General features: G+C 44.7%; 1 protein-coding gene across 2 annotated transcripts in view; it reads right to left on the reverse strand.

Moving 5' to 3' along the window:
* The window catches only part of HPCAL1 (hippocalcin like 1), a 66,569-nt gene that overhangs the window by 34,600 nt on the left and 10,124 nt on the right, over positions 1–21,845 (reverse strand). For both annotated transcript variants that reach the window (XM_030037589.1, XM_030037590.2), the window contains exon 2: positions 15,247–15,293. The gene's annotated coding sequence lies outside the window, so the exon portion shown is untranslated. The remainder of the gene's footprint in view (positions 1–15,246; positions 15,294–21,845) is intronic.

Genomic DNA, 21,845 nt, shown 5'->3' on the forward strand with positions numbered 1-21,845 from the left:
AAGAGCAAAGATCAAAATGTTCTTCAGTGATACAAATTTAAAAAAAAAGGCTAAGGAAAGTGGCAGACTAGCAGCACTTGGCTGATGTGTCTTAAAACGAAAGCACAAGAAGGGAGAAGAGCTTTTGCTGTAACTGCATCAGGATGGTGAACAGCAGATGGAAAAAAAAATAAACCTGTAGTGCTGACAAAAAACCTCTCAAACTAGTCAACAGCCCACGAGTAAGTTAAAACTGAAAGTGGAGCAGTTTCTAATCAGGGAGGGAGGTGAACGGCCTCTCAGCAGGGCAAGCACCCGAGAGGGGACCTGTTTGTTTGTTTGAGTTCAAAGTCTACTCCCCACACTCTGCGACAGCATGAGATTGGACTTGACAATCAACACAGCTTCGCGCAACCGGCTATTTTGAAACACACTGACTACCACCAACTCACAGAGAAACCTAAACTGCAGGATAATGAGAGAGTCTTACAATGCATGGAGAAAACTACCTGAAAAATAAGATTAAGTGGGATTAATTGCCACCTGTGGCCTCATCCCTCAGCACCCATAGACAAGACGGCTCTTGGTGCTCTCCTTCAGCATCTTCACATCCATTTTCTGACCTCAGCACACCATCACCCCTCTTTGATCTCCTGCAGCAGGAGTTGCAGCACAGGCTCCCACACCTGGAGGTTTGGAGGATGGGAGGGTGCTGATTTTTAAACACCGGTCATCAGATCCATTTTGGAACAGGTACCAAAGCTACACCAAACCAACCATATCTGTTGCTGGGTGGCAGCAGTCTGTCTCATGTTTAGTTACTAAAATTTGGTAGCAAATACGTTAAGACTAAAACCAAGCTTTGCTCTGAATAACCTTAATGTAGCACAGATGTCTGCCTGGAATTCACTCCCTAACTTCAGCATCCTGAGCAAAAGCAAACTGCATCATTTATAAGCACTGTCATGACTGTTTCTTCCACCACGTGAAATTAAGAAAAGGTGATCGGTTTACCTGAGAGAGCTGGAATTAAAAAAGTGCGCAGGTATGAGACAGTTTTTAAGCCTTCTTGAACGAAAGTGTTACTATCAGAGCACAGGGTTGCCTTTAGGGGACGAGAAAATATTTCAAAGTGCAGAGAAAACATTCCCAACAAGGAGATGTAGCTCTTTCTTAAACCAACAGAAATTTCTTTTTAATGAGCCCTACCACTTCAGGTAGCACGGGTGTGATCTGGTTTGTAGCTCCATCGAGCCACTATTCAACCATACATGGAGTAACTTGCTTTCTGCCTGCAGTTTATTGAGAGTTAAACTCAAAACCTCTGCAACAACAGAATTGCCATCACACAACCCAGGGAAGCAAAGCTATTGTTGTCCAGAGTTATTATTATATTATATTATTAACCAGAACAACTTAAGGGAAGGGTAAGAAGCTATATGAGTAACTCCATGACTTATGCCCAGCTCCACTGCTGCTTACCAGCTCTGAGGCAGCTCAACTGGGCGTACAACCAAACATATCATTGCTATTCAAAGTAATGAGAAACAGCTTAACCTCTAACCTGAGGAGATACTCTGAGGACATCTCCTCAAACAGAAAGACAATTAAAACCAGCACTAGCACATAGCCAAGTCCACGGCATCTACAGACACCAGAGGATTTTCTGAGTTGGCTGTCTTGATGCAACATGGTATGTAGCTTTATGACTGGTAGCTGTAAAAATGTTAAAAACGTACAAGTTTACAGAATGTATGAGGAACCAAACTAGAGTCTTTTCTGCAGTCTTGCCTTTTCTCTCACAAATCATTGCATTTTAAAGTGTTTAGTAATCTTCCTGAATTCAGCTGCAAATCAGATTGCTCCTTAACTATGCGCTGGCAAGTTCTCCCTCTGCACCATGTAGCCCAAAAGAGATACCTTCCGAGAAGAAAACCAGGACGCAAGCAGGTATTCCCAGTACAAGGACTACTCCAGATAGTAAGATGATCGATGAATATTTTCTCATGCTCTGCACATGATGCCACCAACTCGCAAAGAAGAGCACTTGTGACCTCCCATCAACAAAAGCTCTCAAGCATCGTTACTCACCTGGATTAAGCATGCATCTAAGTGCACGAATAAATCCAGCCAGCCCCATGATAATTTAAGCATATGCCTCAAATGAAATACAAGACTGAATGTTCTTCTGGCTCAGGGCAGACTTTAAACCCCTTTCATTACACACTTCTCGGTGCGAGCCAGAAGCACAATGCTGAAGCAAAGGAGTAGACTGAAGGAGAACCCGGCTACAAATCACAATTTATTTCATTGTCAGTGTCTTATCTTTAAACCAGTCTTGCAGGGAAAGAACAGCAGGGAAGAGGCTCAAAAATGGTTTCAAAGACACTACTGCGCTGGCTGTCTGCTAGCAGATTAATCATTTAGTGTCCACTTAGCAATAACCGTAATTGTTTTGGAAGACATTCATATTGCAAAATTGTAAGAGCATATAGTAAAAGTGAGTCAAGTCAAATCTAACCCTTCTTCATTTTACATTTGCTTTAGACATGTTATCTCTAGTACAGAAAGAACCAACTTCAAGGAAAAAACCCATCATGTAAATTAAAGTTTATTGATTACCCAGACAACAATTCCAGCCCAGCAATTTGAGATCTCTCCAAGGGGAAAGAGATGGTATTTACAGAAACTGCTTCTAATGACAAAACCTTAAGGCAAGGAAGGCAAACCCGAGTATCAATTTTTATAGATTATAAACAACTGTTTGCTCTTTTGCTTTTATAATTGCATTTCCCTTTATAACTACAGTCCCTATGCTCTACCTTCTTCCAGAAACACCCATTGCTAGGCTAAGATGGCCAAAGCTGGGTTATGTCACAGTAACTATGGGCAAAGCATGTTAAGCCTTGCTTAAGCTCACTTTGCCAGGGACAGCCTTAAATTTATCAGTTTAAAAAAACCCCTGCAACAACTGGTGCCACCGAGGGACTGTCCCTTTTCCCCCCATGATTTGAACAGCACAGTTTTGCACAGAGCTCCATGATGAAGGAGTATTTTATTTCTAAAACAAATCCCAGTACCCCAAGCAGGTTAAGTTCACTTCAGAGAGGGCACCAAGCCCAAGGAAATCACTTTTCTTTAAAAAAAAAAAAAAAAAAAAAAAAAAAATGCAGCTACCTCTCCCAAGTCTCCTCCTGACAAGCCAATTTTGCTGAAGGTTATCATGGAGAAGTCTCCCTTGTTGGCTGAGGACCTGAGCCAGCAGGACTTGGGGAACCAACACGGCCCACTGCTCCTTCATGAAGCTTGACATGGTCTTCCACAGACAGAAGAAACTCACTCCTACAAAGCTAATCCTCATTATGCTCTCTGTGTTATAGCTGTGGGATGCCAAGAGTGCTGAAGCTCCAACACTTGGGGTAAGCAAGGAAACCCAACCACGCGGCTGTCGCAGCTTCTAACAGCCCTCGGCTCTGCAGGTACTGGATTTGCCTTCGTCAGATACGAAGTACCTGCAGCTCCCCCATCATGAGAGAAAAGGAGCTAAAAAAAGCAAACGAGCAAAAAGCAACTATGTTTTAAAGAATGCTCTGAACTGAGCTACAGCTGAGCTTGCATGCAAACAGACTTGGGTTTTACAGACAAGCAGCAAAGATAGGAGAGGAATTCAGTAAACAGCCATTTGCCAAATATAACTTTCTAAAACAGTTAGTCAGAAAACGGCGACTTTGGTGGAGTGAAGCAATAGGACGGAACGGACATTCTCACAGCATCACGTTTTTATTTAGAGAAGACAAATAAGAAAAAAAATAAATACATCTTGCAGATGGCCTGTCTCCGAGTGGCCCTGATAAAAGCCTCTGCACCCTGACTCCGGGCCAGCCACATTCCAGCTCCAACTGCACAGACTGCAGAAGCATTAGCAGTAAGTAATTAAGAAAAGCCAACCGTAATGATAAGCCAGACCTCTATAAAAGAAATACATGCTGCACCAATACAGATTTTTTTTTTTTCTTTCACTTTTTGGTGGACTAACATGGTAAGCTCCTTATAAAGACAATTTCCAAGCACTTCACCGTTGTTCTTCCATCCTTGACTCACTGAATCCCAGATGGGACCCCTGGCATTGCTCATTCCAGCAGGTCTGCAGGACAGTGCTGAGGACTTCATATGTGGCCACCATGCAGATATTGCTCTTCCAAATAGCCATACAAGTGTCCGAAGCACAGCCCCTGGGAATTTGCTGCGATCTCACAAAGAGCATTGAAAAGCACTGATCTAGTCCGATACCTCTTGATTCAAAGAATTTCTCCCAAGAATTTCTGCATCCAGCCACCACCCATTTGGCCTACATTTTCAGAAGATATGCAACCCTGACCTAAGCACCTCCAGAGGACACAGAACCCACCATAGCCTGAAACAATTTGCTCCTAACAGCGATGCTCTTCCACCGTTAAGCAGCCATACAGTGCACAGCTTTTTGGGGAGAGGTGGGATAGGGGAATTTGATCGTTTTGTGTCATCTCCCTCTTCGTACCATATATAGCTCAGCGCTCACTTGTGCGGCTCACTGAAAGATTAGTTGGCTCGTTCAGGCACGCAAGGGTAGACCCTTAAGACGGTTAAGTGATTTGGGGCAGGATGATCATCTGTCTCCACCCTGCCCACAATTAACCGTTCCATGGCCCTTGTCCGTGCTAGAGCTGAGCTCTGCCGGGGCAGCGAGTGAAGCAGAGGAGCTGAGCTCCTTCCAGCATGACCAGGAGCATCCCTCCTGCCTCAGCTTCCAGGGATTTAAAGGAAGTTGGCACAAAGGGAGCTGATCCCATTGATGCTCCAGGATCCTGCTCATTCTGCCTAAAGCCCAGTGTTTCAAACAGCAGGGAAATTAAGCAACAATGCTTTGCGGTAAGCTAATAAATTGTGTTGTGTACCTACGCTCAGATGGTTGTAAAGCGCATGACCAATTTAAAACAGCCTGCAAATTTCTAAAATTAAACGCTTCTCGGTGTTACAGAGGTCACCCATCTGTTCAAATGTTCATGTTGCAGTTAATTTAACCTTTCTTCTTCCACTCTCCTCTCCTGACTCAAGCATACCCCCCAGAAAGAAGAAAACATGGCTGAAGTCACCGCAGTTAAACACCTCTCCTCTTCCACAAAAAACTGCCACAGAAAACGTGTTTATGGTTAGGACAGACTACAGAAGCAAAGGAGAAAAAGTGGTGGAAAGAAGTAGTATGTTATCCAGTCTCCCAGGACAGCCAAAACCTGCAGAGAGCTGGGACTTCAGGTGACATTCGGAAGAAAACTCATCAGGTTCTGAAAGCTGCGCTCAATGTCCCTGACATGGCAGGAGATGTCCGGACCCCCAGCCCATCCTTTCCAACCTCTGCTCAGTCTTAGCAGGTTTTCTTTTCTTTCTCCTAGAAAAACTGGAGAGCATTACGATATCCAACTTTAAACTGTCATCTCATGACATGGAGAACTTCAAAGTGAAATATGACTGCTCTCAATGGATTTCACATACATTTTTAATGGAACTGTTTGCTTTAAAAAAAATAATGATTTAAAAAAAAAAAAATTTAAAAATCTGCTTGCTACTCAGCAAGCAAGGCCAGCCCCAGGCTGAAACTGAGCTTTTAAGGAGAGAAGTGGGCTCCAAGCTGTGTGTGATATGAAGGGAGATGACACAAAACAACTAAATTCTGCTGTTTGGCATCCTTTCACAGTCTGGGTTATTCTGTCCTCTCCTCTATTCCTTGTAATAAAAGGGGGAGGGGGAAGGAAAGAAAAAGGATTATGAGTTCTAATCAAGCTGAAGAATGAGGACAGGGAGACAGAACCAAAACATGCTATTTTCAGGAAGAAACCAAGCCTGGGCAGGGGAGAAGTAAAAGTTAAAAAGAACTGAAAGTCAGCGGCTGAGAATGGGTTGCTCTTCTGAAACCGCCAAACCCTCCTGAAATGCCTCTTCAAGGAAACTGGCCAATGCACTTCAGATCATGGGTAGTCCTTGTCCATCAGGACCTCTCTGGCACAAAGGGAAAGGCAATACATGCATCTTTACACCTCCAGCTTTAGGCTGGGAATGATGGCTTCAAAGGAGACAAGGCAACACGCTGCTTTATTGTGTGTAATTTTAAACCAGCAGGAGTTGGAACAGGTTTTGATGGAGATATTTGGATAAAATTCCGTGTAACAGAGACATTGTGGAGAATAACCTACTGGGTTAAACACAGCCAAATTTAGATGGAGAAAAGTGCGCCCATACTTGCTTGGAAACCCATCTAGGAACAGGTGTGAATCCTTGGTATTGCAGGTGGCTTAATTCAGGGGAATAACAGTGAATGAATTATCTGGAAACATTGCCATTCATTATTTTCTAACACCTCCAGCTTAAAACCTAGCAAACACTTAGCAGCCTGACCTTTGGGATGAATGTAAAAGCAGTGCTACAGCACCAAAACAAAATATCTTTTTTTTTTTTTTTTTTTTTTTTTAAAGTCAATAGGACCTGTATTATTTGAAGAATGGTAGCTTAAGGGGATCTCTTTCACTGCAAAACTGTTTAGGCAGCTGCCATTAGTTTAAAAGCCCATTTTTTTTAATGACTGCAGTTTCACATTCTCCCAATGCCATGCATCATAACTGTCATCCCTAAACCTTAGATTTATGAAAGCATCCAGCAGCATTATTGTACTCAGGGGTCTGCTGACATTCCCATTATTAAACCACTTCTTGCAGGTTTTGACTTGCATTTAGGCATAATAAACTCTGGATTCTCCATGGGTGTTGTCACGGAGGTGGATGCTGCTCTGCTCCCCTGGGATGCCTGGGACTCCAGGCAGAACCATCACCACCCCTGACCAGGGCACCTCGCAGAGCATGGAAGGCTGAAAGGAGAAGGATGCTTGAGATGCAGTAAGAAATAAAATCAAGCTTTTACATCTGTTTAGCTAGAAATAGAACAACTCCCTTGCCATCATGGGAAAGATTCAGGAGGGATGGAGAGCACGGTAAGGCACACTCTTCTACTAAGTCACAGTTTATCCAGGGTTCAAAGAAAGCATGTGGCTGGAGGGGAACGCAACCACAGAGCTGGTAGGTGTCTGGAAACGACCGAAGAACCAGATAGCCTGCGAAACCAAACTCCTTTCCTTAGAGACACAGCCTACAAACTTTAAAAGCACACTGATTCAAGCGGACAACCTGAAGTCATTTCCCAGGTACTCTACAAAATTCAACATTTAGTACCTTCCTGCTTTGAAATGTCTTTTGCACCTGCTATCTTCTATCAATCCTGCATTCAGTTGCGATTTTGCAGGTAAATTCATCTCCCACTATCTTTATAGTGGTGAACAGGGACCACTCAATCCTCTTACCCGACTCTTTAAGTGAGGAGCAGAGTCTGTCAAATATATTTGGTCAAACTTAAAACAAAAAACCCAACCAAAACAAAACCCCAAACCCAACCAAAACAAAAGGAAAAAGCTCTTTTCTTCAGATTCAAACCACTTAGAAAGCATATGCAAACTGAGGGAAGGAACTGCCAGTATATATTGTGAAACAAATCTGTTCAAGGTTTTGAATCCTGAAGTTTCGATTTTTATACTCTTATATTAACATTGTCTATTGTGCTCCTTGTTACAGCATTAAAACTTTTCATCGTAATTCAGAGAGAAGGTATTTTAACCTAGAAAAAGACTTAAAAACAAACTGCCTTAGTGATTCCAATATAAATGATCAGAACTAGATAATTAACTATTCTGACATATAGGTAGTAACGCCACATAACAATGAAACATGATATACACCCTTAAGAATACATGCCTTAACATCGACGTGCCATGAAATAATTTTGTGATGGTAAATCCCTAAAATGAAATTTTTGCCCAAATTACAAAGATTAGCATTTTTCCTAAATGATTTTTTTCCTGGCATTTCATTGAAGAAAATATCAAATCATATTCCCCTTGAAATTCAATGAAGACCAAATAATTTCTTGTTTGTGTTGTGTAATTACAAATTCTGTAGTTGAATCCACTTCATTTTTACTGTAGCACATTCACTACATTTTGTGACCACACTCCATTTGCTGATGAAATCAAAATTGAGACAATTAGTTCTCAGGCTTTAGGGTGTAAGACAGACAGACAGCAAACACCTAGCAAAGAAAATCTCTCCCAGCCCTCCTGCACCAAAGCGCAAACAAAGATACCAGCTGGGATCTACAGCCCAGTCCTCTTCCAGCTCTCCAATCCTGTCTGCACTTGAATAGAATAGAATAGTTCAGTTGGAAGGGACCTACAATGATCATCTAGTCCAACTGCAGATCCTGATGCTTCATCCCAGACAACAACAAAATCTAGACAAGGGTCTGATGGCCACATCTGCTTCCCCTGGTGATGCAGGGCAGCTCTCTGGAAGGGAGCAATTGGGATTTTGATTGCTAAGAGACAAGATTTTCTGGTAACTCAAGGCAGTATTTATAAATACCAAATGCTTAGGGAGAAGGAAACAAAACTGTCTGGCTTAGCTCAGACCCTTTGCTCACACAAAAACCAGCTTGCACCCCACCCACCGCACTGATGCTCCACTGGCACTTCACCAGAACGCCGTGCAGGAGGAGGGCGATGTCTGGACACCACGGCAGATATAGATGCAACACTTGGTGGTGTCGGGTGGTGGGGGAAACAAACACGACACCCCACCCCCCCCAAAAAAAGCCCCACACCAAGCCCACCAAACAAACCTGTTAACAAAGCAATGGACCCCAAGCCCCTGGCCACAGCAGGAATGCATCAACAAAGCTGCAGCAAAATGCTCAGACCTGTAACTCTGCAAGTGGTTAACTAGTTAAATGGTTAACTTTGCTACCAAAACACTTAAATACAGCTAAAAAAAACATTAAGCATAAAAAGGGGTACAATAAATGAGAGGTGGTTTTTTTTTAAAAAAACAAACACATTAGGTAGGTCAAAACCCTCAAAATAGGATGGGTTTTTCGGCCTTCACTTCAAAAACCCTTTTAATTAATATTCAGAAATTTTTCCCTGCCTTCAAGCCTGGCTACTCTCAAACCCAGCGTGCATCCCATGTCAAAAATCTTCATATATTTTATTATGGCAAAACTGACAATTTATGTTCCTCTACCCTAAATGGCATTAATGGAGATCAGACTTCAGCTGATTTCCATACCTAACTCAACAGCTCGTGATCAGCAGGGAGGAGGATTGAAAGCCTTTGCAAGAAGTCAGCTGTGGTGCTGCACTGGCAGACCGACAGCATCTTCTCATCCCCTCAATGGACATCCTGGGCTGCTCACGCCAAACTGTGGAGCATCCAGCCACTACCACTGGCTTTTTTTCTGTCAGGTAGAAGTCAAGTAGTTATTGGAAGTTATTCTGTATTCCTGGTAATTAAGGAGAAAGCTGTGAAGATTCCCATCGTTAAATGTCTATTTCATTTCAAATGAAGGCTTGAAGGGGATGGAGATGCTCATTCACATTTTTTAGTAGGCTGAGGCCCCATGTGTCTCCATGCATGTTCATACTTGCACAAGTGGAGACCAGACTTGAGACAGCCGCGGCTGCTCGTGGCAGCGTTCCCGACAGGATCCCAGTGCCTTTGGGTGCCACAAGCCAGTTAGAGCAATTAAGCTGCTCACCAGCCAGGCCGCCCCAGGATGCGGAGCCCAGGACACCGCCCACGTTGAGCCGCTTCATCACCACTCCTCTTCTCCCGTCAACCATCGCCTCTCCTTCCAAATGTGGATGAAGGCCAGAAGGATGCCCAGAAACTCCCCCAAAGAGACAGTGCTGCATCCCCTGCTCTGGAGCAGCCCCCATCCCAGCAAATCCTGGGGGTGAGAAGTTTAAGGGTAGGCGATGTCCTTCCTACTGCGCTCCCCAGAAAGGGGGCTGCATCCAAGCTGCTTATGGGAAACGATCCCTGGCCCACTGTAACTCTTCCAGGCGATTCCTAAAGCATCAAAGCAACGGTGTGAAGCCATTTTTGCACCCATAGCTAAAACCAAACCATGCTGACTTTTAGTGGTAACTCCTCTGAGACCCATTGCAAAGGAAACTAATTTTGATCAACTTCGCGTTTGTCCCAATTGAGGAAAATCACACCTCACTTCTCATTGCATTCCCTTTCCAAGAAAGGCCATGCTTTTTTTTCCTCCCCCTCTGGACACACAACAGCTGGCACTCTGTCCGACCCGCAGGCACCCAGCCGGACAGACATGCTGTCTATAGATATCTCTGACTGCACCCCTCAGCCAACCTCAACCCTAGGGTGTACATTTATTTTTGCTTTATCAGGGCACCAAGCTGCTGCAGGGTGATAAGGAGGAGAGGAGCAAGAAAAGCATCCGCACCAAATTACCACATTCTTTATAATTAAGAGGGGCAGGACCTGATATAAAAGTCAGTGAGGTGGAGGGACAGGAGTGCTGGTATGATGCCCATGGGAGGTAGCATTTGCTTCAATTAGACGACCCCGCAAGGGCTCAGATGGATGAAACCCACTGCACTCCCTCAGTGGCTGCCCAGGTAACTCCACAGAGCATCCCCAAATCCACTGCCCTCTTACACCAAAGCCCCCTGCTTACACCAAAGCTTCTCCCAGCAAGTACCAAGTCCCTGACCATAAGCCAAGGCACCCTCTTATTTTATTCCAAGCCTGGCCAACATGATGGAGGTCACATGAAAATGAAAAAATTAACGACTCACTGTAGAAGAAAGGGAAAAAAAAAAAGTGTTGAGCTCATGACTAATCTTTGCAGCTCTTGCTATAGACGGGATTTGTACAGCCATGTTGATTTTTTATAGAAATAGTAAATCGTATTACCCCCATGCTGCAAGACCAAAGATTCACAATGATACCTTAATACAGCTTAAATAAAAATAGCACTACCTGAGTCAAACTGAGCATGATAATGCTTTGTAATCCCACACTATTAGAGGATGAACAGTTGTATAGCAGTGAATCAACATGAGATACTTGCATTAGGAGACACTCCTTTTTCATGCTATATAGCAACATCTATGCAAAATGTAGAAGGCACGTGGTGTTTGTAGGAGGCACAGTACACGACAGGGGAAACAGCGCTATTATAGAATAAACCAAACCTGGTACCCCACTGTCTTCCAGCTTGGAAATCTTGGCTAGGAACTTACATTTTTAAGAGCAAAGCCTGCTTTTAAATTTTCCCTATTACAGTAAAAAATTAATGAAAAAGTTTGAATTTTACAAGTTTTGGAAAAGTAAGTAATCCCAAAGCCTGTATGCACCCAGGCAGAAGATTCATTCATAAAAACAAACACGGATGAACAGCAGTGTTGCACATTCATTCTGTTTTTCTTCTTAATATCCTTGAACGAGCAAACAGCGTATATGGAAAGCAAACATGCAACACAACACAGAAAAGCCTCAACAGTGAAAATACTAATAAAACCTATTTATAATGAAAATATAGAAGACAGACTCAAATAGCAACTTTTAAAGGTGGTAAGAAGGAAAAATGCAAGCTTTGATTAGTGACACATTAAACCATAATAAATTCTTCTTAATTACTTCATTACATAAGCCACTCACACAAGGTACTTCATTTCCTATTGTGCTCCCCATTTGTTCTTTTTTAAGACACACTTTCCAATTAATTGCACTTTTTTTTCCCCCCACTGCGGTATAGTTGTATGTATGGCAGACATACAGCCCTCACAGCTTCCTCCAGAGGGTTTTAGCAGACTGTGGGGAAAGGTAACAGGAAAAGGTAACAGCACTGAAAGGTCTCCCGTTCCCCAACAGGATGTGAATCCTCAAACCAGGGAGTTTTCCAAGGCTGTAGCGCAGAAGATGCCCAGGGAAGGAGGAAAACAGCCTCCAATTCCCCCTTGTCTTGCCTGCTCCCTCCTCCTCCTCCTCCTCCACCCCGGTGCTCAGCACGGCTCTGCTGCTGGTTTTCCCTCCCCACAGAGACTGGATGCTCACAGGGAGGGCGACCCCATGGGATCCTGGATACGGGGACACGGGTGGGCTGTGGGGAAGCCAGGGAGATGCTGGCAGGGGCAGTAGAGGAGGAGCCATGCCAGGAGGCACGGGGACCCAGGGATGAGGACATCCCGGTGAGGGGGGATGTCCTAGTGATGGAAAAGGTCCCAGAGCCAGACCATGGGGAGGTGTCTACAGCCTCGCTCTGTGCACGGGAGTATTTCCAAAAACATCCCAGCACCAACAGCAAGAGCATTCCCTGATTTCCGTGTTGAGCCACAGGTGGTCCTGAGGTACCTCTAGGAGCCCAACCCTCCAGTACTCCATGCAAACTCCCGTTCAAGGGGAGCCACCTTCCCTCGAAAACAAAGGCTGCATAGATTTCAGCTCAGCTTTCAGTTTAAAAATAAAATGTTTCTCAAAGCCAGTTTGGTAGGACAGACCTGTCAGTCTTTGGCCGCAAAAAGTTTCACTTCAAAATTCAAGTCCTGGATGACGCATTGATGCACACCAGGTCTGGACCAGAGAAGCGAGGAGGCCTGTTTCAGCCGCAGAACCCCACGTCCGTGCAAGAGACAGGCAGTTTCTGCTGTTGTTCACGCCATTTCACGTCCCGTCCTCTGCCTTCCCTGCCACGGGTCGCAGCCACTCACGTGCTCCTCCAAAACAGCAGAGAGGCTGCAGCGATGCCACCGCTGCGGCCCCGCTGCATCGCACCTGGGACCGAGACGGCCCTCACGCCCACATCACATCTCCAACCTCCCAGCACAACCACCGCAGCAGCACCCCGAAACATGCCGAGGCACGAGAGACCCCAGCCCGGCTGCCGACTCGGCCGTCCTGCCCGGGGCGGCCCGAGGTGGGTGCGTCTCCCATCGTCTGTCTGGCTCCCCAGAGCTGCTTATGTGCTTACAGGCAGAAACACAGGTAAGCAGCTTGCTCCATCGGAGCCCCCGGTACCCTGTCAGGAGAGCACCCAAGTGCCTGTTCCCCCCTTCCCCGGCCAGCACGCTCACTTCCAGGCGTGCTCCGCTGGGGTAAAATTCAAGCTACTTTCAGGCACTTTCATAAATATTTTGTTTTCACAATGCTATACTTTGCTCTGAAGCCTCCCATATGCCACTGGCCACACATTACATTTTGGAAAATGCCCAGCTGGCTCAGCACTGGTCTGCCTTCAAGTCTGTCTCTTACTATACGTTAAATATGAACTGACACAGCCAGACCACCGTAAGGCTCCACACAAAGTGTACATCTCCAGAGTGTAACCTTCGTACTGGTACAGATCATCTAAATTCCCAAATTGTAACAAAGGACACACCTGAATTTGAACAGGCAAAGAGGGATAGAGACCATTAAAGCAGCAAAAATGCGATCTATAAACACCCAACACCTCTGCATTCTGTTTGCAAAACTGCATCAGGAGCCCAAGTTTCCCTGAAAGACCACAGGACCCTCATGCTTTTGAAAGCGCTACCCAAAGCGACTACCCAGGAGAAAGAAACATTAACTATGGCAAGCACAGTCTGGAGTATTAAGAAGGGGGTTTTTATTTATAACCTATTCAGGCGTTACCTGAAAAAACATTAAAAAAAATCCAATCGTAAGTACAATTTAAACTGACAGCTTAAAATTGCCTGGCCTTTACACACATGGTATTACAGTCACCAACCCCATACTCCCCTCTGCCCTCAGGAAAAGAGAGCTTGATTCATCTTTCAACATCTCAAAAAGATCAACTGATGATTCAGGTCCCAATATAGCAATTATCAGTACAAACAGCTTGCAGGTTTATAATACAGATCCAATCGTAGCTGCAGGGCTGGGGAAGAAGAAGGGTTCATAAGCTATTACTCACAAGAGCATTTTGGCAAAAGGCACACAGGATTCTTATTTTGGCCTTATAAGACTCATGGGTTACAGATATAAGCCTTAGTCAGAAGAACTGTCTGGGGTTAAATTAGCTCCCCTTATACAGAAAACATGGATAACACCGTTTATTAAGTAGGGGATGTTTTCATCAATGAAAGATATAATTGGTGACAAATACATTTAAGGGGCATTAAATAAGACCCTTTTAAATGTTAAAGAAGCATATTCTGGCCAAAATGAACACATATTTAAGGTGGACACAAGCACAGTACAACACACCAAACCCCAGCATCCTCCCCTGCCCCAACAAGAAACAAGTACAGATGGCTACATTCTAGCTGTACAGACACTTCAGATCAACCTGGGACCATCTGTATCAAAAGGCAGCTCATCTATGGAAAATAGATTGATTTGAAAGATAGAGAAGTCCATTAGAGGTTTGGGACATTCAGCTGTAGTTCATTAGTCAGTCTGAACACACAAGAGCTCTAATAGCTTGTATCCTGTGCACTAGGGAAATGCAACTAAAGAACAAACTTCCTGAGCAATTAATGGGTAATGATATAATTTGGTTAATTTCATTGGAAAGAAATCTAGAATTGAAAGAGGAAACAGGGTACGTATTTCTCTAGAAACAACGAAAACAAACAGCAAAGGGTGCTACAGAGCAGAGTCCTGGCTGGCATTTGTGGGAAGAGATCACCTCCACCAGAGGAAAAGAAATTGCACTGATTTACATCAGTGTAAGAGGTGGCTCTGGCTGCAAAGCCACATCATCAGCATTTCTTAGCAATCTCATCCTCCTGCAGCCCTTTACCAATTTAATATTTTGCTTACTTACAAATAAGGACACAATGAAGTGCATGCAAATGAAATACATGGAAGTCTTGGGTGCAGGCAGGACAAAATTAGTCACACGCAGCACAGATTAGTGTGAGTTATGCAGCTCATTTAACCCTCTGGAAGTTGCATTCCTTTAGATTAATACAGTCAAGATAGAACAGAAGGGGAAAAAAAACCCCTAAGATTGCTCTCTGACACAGAAAACACTTTGTCCCACTGGACTATGTAGGCTTTTAGTGAAAAATACAGCATAATTTGTACAGATTTTCCCTGAAGTCAAATATTTTAAAAAATATAACATTTATTTCCGTAATCGAGTCTCAGGAAATTCATTATGGTGCAAAGGTAAAGCTTAACATTTCGATGCCAAACCCCTACTCAAAGACTAGTCTGCCAGCTTTAAAATTAAAGCGTGCCACAATCTCAGCAAATGCAAACCTCTGCACCCAACGCAGAACAAAAACCAACACTTGTAGTTTCTATTACTAATTTAATTTTTCTATTACTAATTTAAAGAGTGCCTTGAAAGGAGCAGGCTCTGGAAAGTACTCACCACCTGTCTTGGAACTTCTTCAGAGAAAGTCCACGGGGCTCGATTGCCTGGAGGAGAAGACACAAATGAAACATGCTTTACATTACAGCTTTCTTGTAAGTGACAACCTTCCCACTTTTTGGCCTCCCCTGTAAAAACCAATTTTCCCAACTGAAAAAGAAATCAGAATCAGTTGAAACATGCAAAAAACTTGCTCCAGTTCTCACCCTACACTGAGAAACAACTTTGTTGCCTGCATTTGCATTTTATTATTTCTCCTGAAATAGAAAACAGCTCCCATGTTGAAAAACGCACAGATTTCTCTCTAATTCAGACAGCAAATTCTTCTGGCATTCGAAAATCTGCTGAAATTACCCTTCCTACTTTAAATGTTTTTTGTAAAACTCATCTTTCAAAATAAGCAAGTATCAAGTTCAGATCCAGAAGTCTTGCTTGGCTTATACCTCAAAATATTACTATGCCAAGATCTAAAAACAGGAGAAAAAGAAGTAAAATATGAGAGCCAGTTTCAAGTTTTCTGAAGCCATTAAGCATTGCTCTGAAAGGTTAGAAATCACCTCTCTTTCCAATAAGCATGCTTCTCAAGAAATCAGAGTATAATAATTTGCATCCCTTCAGCATCTGCCAGCTGTGAATCCTGAGGGTTCATCAACACTTAAGGAGTCACAGATAAAAGCACCATGAGCAAGCTCACCTGCTCCTGTGATTCCTAATCTCTCAAAATCTGTGGATTAGAAAATCAAAAACATGTGACTTGCTCTGATTCCCACCCTCCCGCAGAGCAGACCATGATTTCCCCCACCGCCCAGGCCAGGCACAGCTGGGAAGCATTCATCTCCTCCAGCCTCACCACACAGAATTCTTTCCTGCCAGACCCTTGTCTGACCCAGTAACCCCATAACTTCTGCAAACAAAATCCCACCAGGTTTGGGACCCTACTCCCAGGTGCCTCCAGCCCACCCCTAACACACACATGTTTGGTCTGCCCAACACAAAACCCCAGCCGCAGAGATCCCAGACATTACCGAAGCCTCCCAACACTCCCCTTCAACACTTCAACATCCCTACAAGTAGGAGTTTCTTCCTTTTGTGATACCATTCAAACTCATTACCACTTGCCCCAAACCCGCAGACGTGGGGCAGAGGCTTCATGTTTCTCCCCTCACAGCAGTCTTCCAGACACTGCAAACCCATTGTGCCGATCTTTCGCCTTCTCTCCAGACCAAACACCCCACTCCTTCCCATCTCTCCTCTTGGGTCCTGTTCTTCAGATTCCTGCTGGTGTCTCTCATTTTCTCCATGTCTTCCTCCAGATGCAGTGGGCTCCAGATCATGCTGGCTCCAGTACTCCAGAGATGCCAAAGCACCGGGAATGCAACAGAGGGCACAGCAAGTTCAGCAAGTCCATCCTCCTGTTTATGGAAGACTGTGTCTGCTGCTGTTGGGGCAGGATGATGCTGGCAAAGCAGTGTGTGACCCACCACAATCCCAAGACGTTTTCCAGCAGAGCCCCTCCAACCACCCCCCGGGTAGTCTGTACAGCCAACTCATTCACCAGAGATAACTGCAAGCCCACATTAACACCTTGGGGTGTGAATGATCACCCTCCAAGCTACTTTTCTGGTTTTATCCAAAGCTATTTGAAAATCTAATCCCTCCTCCCAAGTGCTTGTAACCTCCCCTAGTTTGGTGCCACCTGTTGAGTCTGAACCAGTACTTTATCAAATGCCTCAATTACAATGACCCAAGCGACAGGGTCCACCTCTGGAAATACCCACCCAATACTTCTGAGCTTGACGACATACTGGAGCTAAGCCTGGAGCATAGTTAGCACACCTACATTGCACCATCCATAAGGCAAAAGTTTCACCAAAATTCCTTTTCCCTAGCTTCCGAGAATATCAAAACAGTGCCAAAAACCTAACTAGGATTGAAGTACATCGTATCATCTATCCTCCTTCTATCCACAAGATGTGTTACCCTGCTGTAGAAGGAAATTAGGATGTCTGACATGATTTGTTCTGGACTAATCCGTGCTGACTGTTACTTATAAGCACCCAGAAGATGCCTAGGTGGGAAATAATTTATTAACTTCCAGGCAAATACTGTAATAAAAGTCAGACTGACTGTACTGCAATTCCATCTCCTCCATTTCAAAAAATTTAGCACTGTATTTTTTTTTTCATTGTTATGGAAACCTCACAAATTCTCCACAGGTTTTTAGAAATAATCACCCAGAAGAAATTGAAAAGAACCAAAGTCAAGCAGCCAGCTGAAATCCAGCTCCTTCTACAAATCATGAGAGTGAGACAAGTGTCACGGAGGTGAGGTCAGGGCATCCCACCCTACCACGGGCTCACCAGCCACCCCCTGCAGGTGCCCCCACCCCTGATCACTGGTGGTGCTGGCTGACCGGCTTTTACTGGACCAACCCTGCTGCATGTGTCCTCCCAACATCTGGGGGGTTGTTTTAAAAAAATCCTTCCCTAAGGCCCAGAGAACCTGGAAGAAAAACTAAAGAAAAAGAGAAAAACCCTTAAGTGAGCACCCTTTAAGTGGTTCTTTTCTTATTTTATCCTGGTATCTTCCCTTGTCAGTACAGATGTTAACTACATCAGTCTTCTGCTCACAGAAAGGATGATCCAAGACTCCATGAAATTTTTTACTACTCTTGAGATCCCCAGCAGGCACTCACAAATGTTGCAACCTGGCAGCAATACAAGCATTTAAACAAGTCATTTTAGCTTCAACATCTTTTTAGAAAGAAAACCTAGTATCCTCATTTTATACAGGGATGGATGTTATCTCTCCAAGCTGCCAGCCCATTGAAACCCAATGAAAAGGCAAGGTAAGGATTGAACCACGTCAATGGCAAAATAGGAAACAACACAGAAGCTCTTCCGATTTCTCTTCTGTGTTGCTGGTACAAAATTGTTGTGCCTTCCCCATTCAACAAACCTTACAGAATACTGCAAGATTATTTGGCCATATTTATATGTTCAAAATAACATAGACTGGCATTTCCCAGTCCTTGGCTAGATTCTGGCATCCCAAAAGACTTTCAGAAAAAAAAAAAAATGGCTACTTAAATTCTTATAATCATACAAAACCTTTGCTCCAACCTGATGGAGTAGAGGGTAACCAGACAGCACATGTTAATCTCTATGTTAACAGCACATGAAGTATTTAAATCCACTGCCAGTTAAAAGTAAGGTATAATTGAATTAGCAGAAGCAACTTATGGCAGAAATTCAATTACAAAGCAGAATTAAAGGAAGAGATGTCAGTAACTTTTGGAGGCTGGGCAGGAAGAGGCGAATGCATCAATCTACTATTTTCAGAGCTGCTAGCAAAAAGCTTAAGGAGGAGTCTGCTCCAAAGAATCATTTGTAAAGATCCTCCTGAGAAAAAGAGCTTCATTGATGGACTGGAGAAACCAAGGTGACAAATGGTTTTTTTCACACCACGCTTTGACCCATCTAGCAGGGGTAAAACTCCCTCCTGACGCTCATGCATCACCCACCCCTGCCTCCCCGCAGGCACTGCAGCTCTGCTACGTCCTGCAGCATCCTCGGACCTGCCTTAGCTTGCACCAAAACTACTGCAGACACCTTTATTTTTCTTTTGTCTTGTTCTCCAAAGAGATTTTAACCCCATTCCTTTGCTTCAAGTCATAGACAACTTATATTAAGTAGATTTCTTTCTACATGATAGAGAAGCCTCAAGCATTGTGGGCACTTTTCTTTAATGGCCGCTGTTTTACCCTACCCTGTTCTAGCCTCCATTTGTTCCTCTTTGCCTGATACTATCCTTGATCAATCTCGATGCTGATTACCAGTAAGGCCCTCCCACACCTCCAAGGTTCAGCTTTCATAACTGCATTAAGACAAATCAATACTGTTATTAATGCTGCTATGTTTGTGGATGGTGTGACCTGCCTGCAAACACCTCATGCAGCAGTGGAGGTAACTCCCAGCACTACATGAAGTCTCTGCTCTCCCTTATTTGCAATTTGTTTTTCAACTAGACTACTTTTTTATAAAAATGTGTTGGTTTTTTCTTTTTTTTTCTTGCAAATGCAAGCTGGTGAAGGCTTGTAGGACATAGAATTTTGCAGTCCCCTTTACATGTGGGTAGCAATAGTCCCCGGACAGCCAAGAAACTAATTGTCCTGTCACTTGCAATGCAGTTGTGCTAGATGATCATTGTAGGTCCCTTCCAACTGAACTATTCTATTCAAATTTTTCTCCAGTCCCCCCCAGCCAGCCAGCTCATCACCCCCCCTTTGGCTGTTGCGCTTCTACACGTGCTTGGGGATGCACCCAGACTGCCCGTGTAGCCGTGCCAGCACTCATACTGGCTGACAAACTGCTCTGGAGCGTGCCCGTCCACCCCTTCCTCCACAGCACCGTCTCTTCCCACTCACCTCTCGCCCCCTCTCTCCTCCTCACCTTTCACACCAGCCCCGTAAGCCACCACGCTCGGAGCCCACGCAGCAGCTCTGAGAGGTCCCACCTCGACATATAATTCAACCCACAGTGCAGGGAAACTCCCAGAGGACTCTATCCTCCAGGTTTGTTTTCTTTAAGGCCCCCACATCCCAGAAGAGCCGTCGGTCAGTTCACCCTGTCCGTCACAGGACTGTCACTACCCAAGCTCATTGCCACCCTGCCTAAGTCCCAGGGACCACTTACACTGCTCGGCACGGCTCAGTGAGCCCAGAGGCCACCGCAGCCCAGCGCAGGCTCATTTCCCTCGGTTCCCAGGCAGGTTTTCCAGCCCATACTGAGCTCCAGGGTGCTACAACTCGATATTTAGACCCTGGCTAATGTAAAAGGTAATTCAAGTGTTCTCCTCAATACCCTGCTATGGCTGTGGTGCAGATACCCTTCAGGCTGCGCGTCCCCTGAGGGGCTGGTACTGCTGAGAGACTTCTGTTGTGTCAACAGAATAAACTGCTGCCCCTCCTTTCTCTGCCTTGGATACTGCTAGTGGCACCTCTCCCGTTACCATTTCACCCAAGCAACACGCTTACAACACCCCCAGAAATGTATTACAATCCAACCGCTGCAATGGGAAGCTGATGTACCGAGACCCTGCAGCCTGCCCAGGAACAAGTCAGAGATTGAATGTCGCTCCCTCGAGCCCCAGGCCCTCAGCCAAGACACAAGTGCATCAGCTCTGGTAAGACAGGAGGTACCTGGTTCCAGCTATCACCACAACCACAACAACGGTGCATCCCGACTTGGACGCATCTAACTGGACGTATGCAGTGAGATGGTCACACAGCCCCAAACCTCTCAACGACAGTTCCCGGCAGTCACCGTAGCGAAGCGCCACTTCTCACAGGGATGACTGTAACCAGGCGGCTGCCAGAGCACGAAGGAAACACCAAGCACTGACAGGATCAGGAAATGGCAACAGGGAGGAGTTCAAAACATTCCTCGGAGGCCGTGTTTGCTTATTTGGAGCACCTTCTGCACCTACTGACCGAACAGACTGAACAGGCTCCCAGGCTACTTTGATTTCCCGTGCCGTAAACCAGCCTGCATTTTCAGAAGGTGTCCAACTCCTGCCAGCTCTCTGCCTTCAGGCTTTCTCCCTCTGCAGTTTATTTGGACAACTTTCCAACACAAATTTTTGCAACCTGCAGCTTGTTGCAGCACCACCAGTACCTACACCTGCTCCCAAAGCCACCCTGACACTGCTTGGTGAATTTAAGCTCTAACACTGAGGTGAAATGCAAAGCCAGGTCCACCTGTCAGCAGAGAAGACAGAACAAAGAATGGTGGATATTGCAGCATTAAAAAAAACAACAACAAAAACAAACAAAGCATGGAGAGTGGGGCTGCTGGGTGTTGTGGGGGTGGGGGTGTAATATCTGCCCTGGCAGAAGGTTGTTTTCCTTCGGTTTCCCTTGGCACTCAGGTCTATCAGATAAGTCAACAAGCCCTGAGAGCAGGACAAGATGTTTACCTGGGTGCTTAAATGTAAACTCTCCAAGTGAGTAAGAGACCTACATCTCTGCCTGGAAAAGTGTTTGTGACTTGTGCTCCTACCCAAGCAGGAATGTCATGCCTTAGCCATGAGATGTCAGTTGGGCTCATAGGAGTCACAGAAATCCAATCAAATGAACACATCTGTCCCCTGGGTTTTTACTCTGGGATTTTAGGAAACACTTTAAGCTGCCCTGCATATCTCCATTGCACGTCTGCTGTGCTGGAGCTCTCTTTCCAGCACAGAAACACTTGGAGAACAATCTGAAAAGCTTGGACCTAAATTAGTAGAAGATTAGGTCCACAGCAAGTAACTGTTGTTCCACATCTCCAAAAACCCCACTCTGAGCATCCCCTAAGGCTTATTTATTGAACACAGCTGCAATGTAGTGGTTAAACCATTGACTGAAGAACAGCCTGAAGTGTGCAGTACAAGAATCTTATCTCTGGCTGATGCTATCATAACACAAACAGTTATCCCTGCCAGATTCAGAGAAGCAACAGGGAAACCAATGGAAAACAAAAGAAGCCCGTGCAAAGGAGAAACCTGCATGCCAACAAAGCTTATCATGAAATACATCACGGGCTACACCACCACAGATG

This window comes from Aquila chrysaetos, chromosome 15 (assembly GCF_900496995.4).
Source record: "Aquila chrysaetos chrysaetos chromosome 15, bAquChr1.4, whole genome shotgun sequence".
NCBI lineage: Eukaryota > Metazoa > Chordata > Aves > Accipitriformes > Accipitridae > Aquila > Aquila chrysaetos.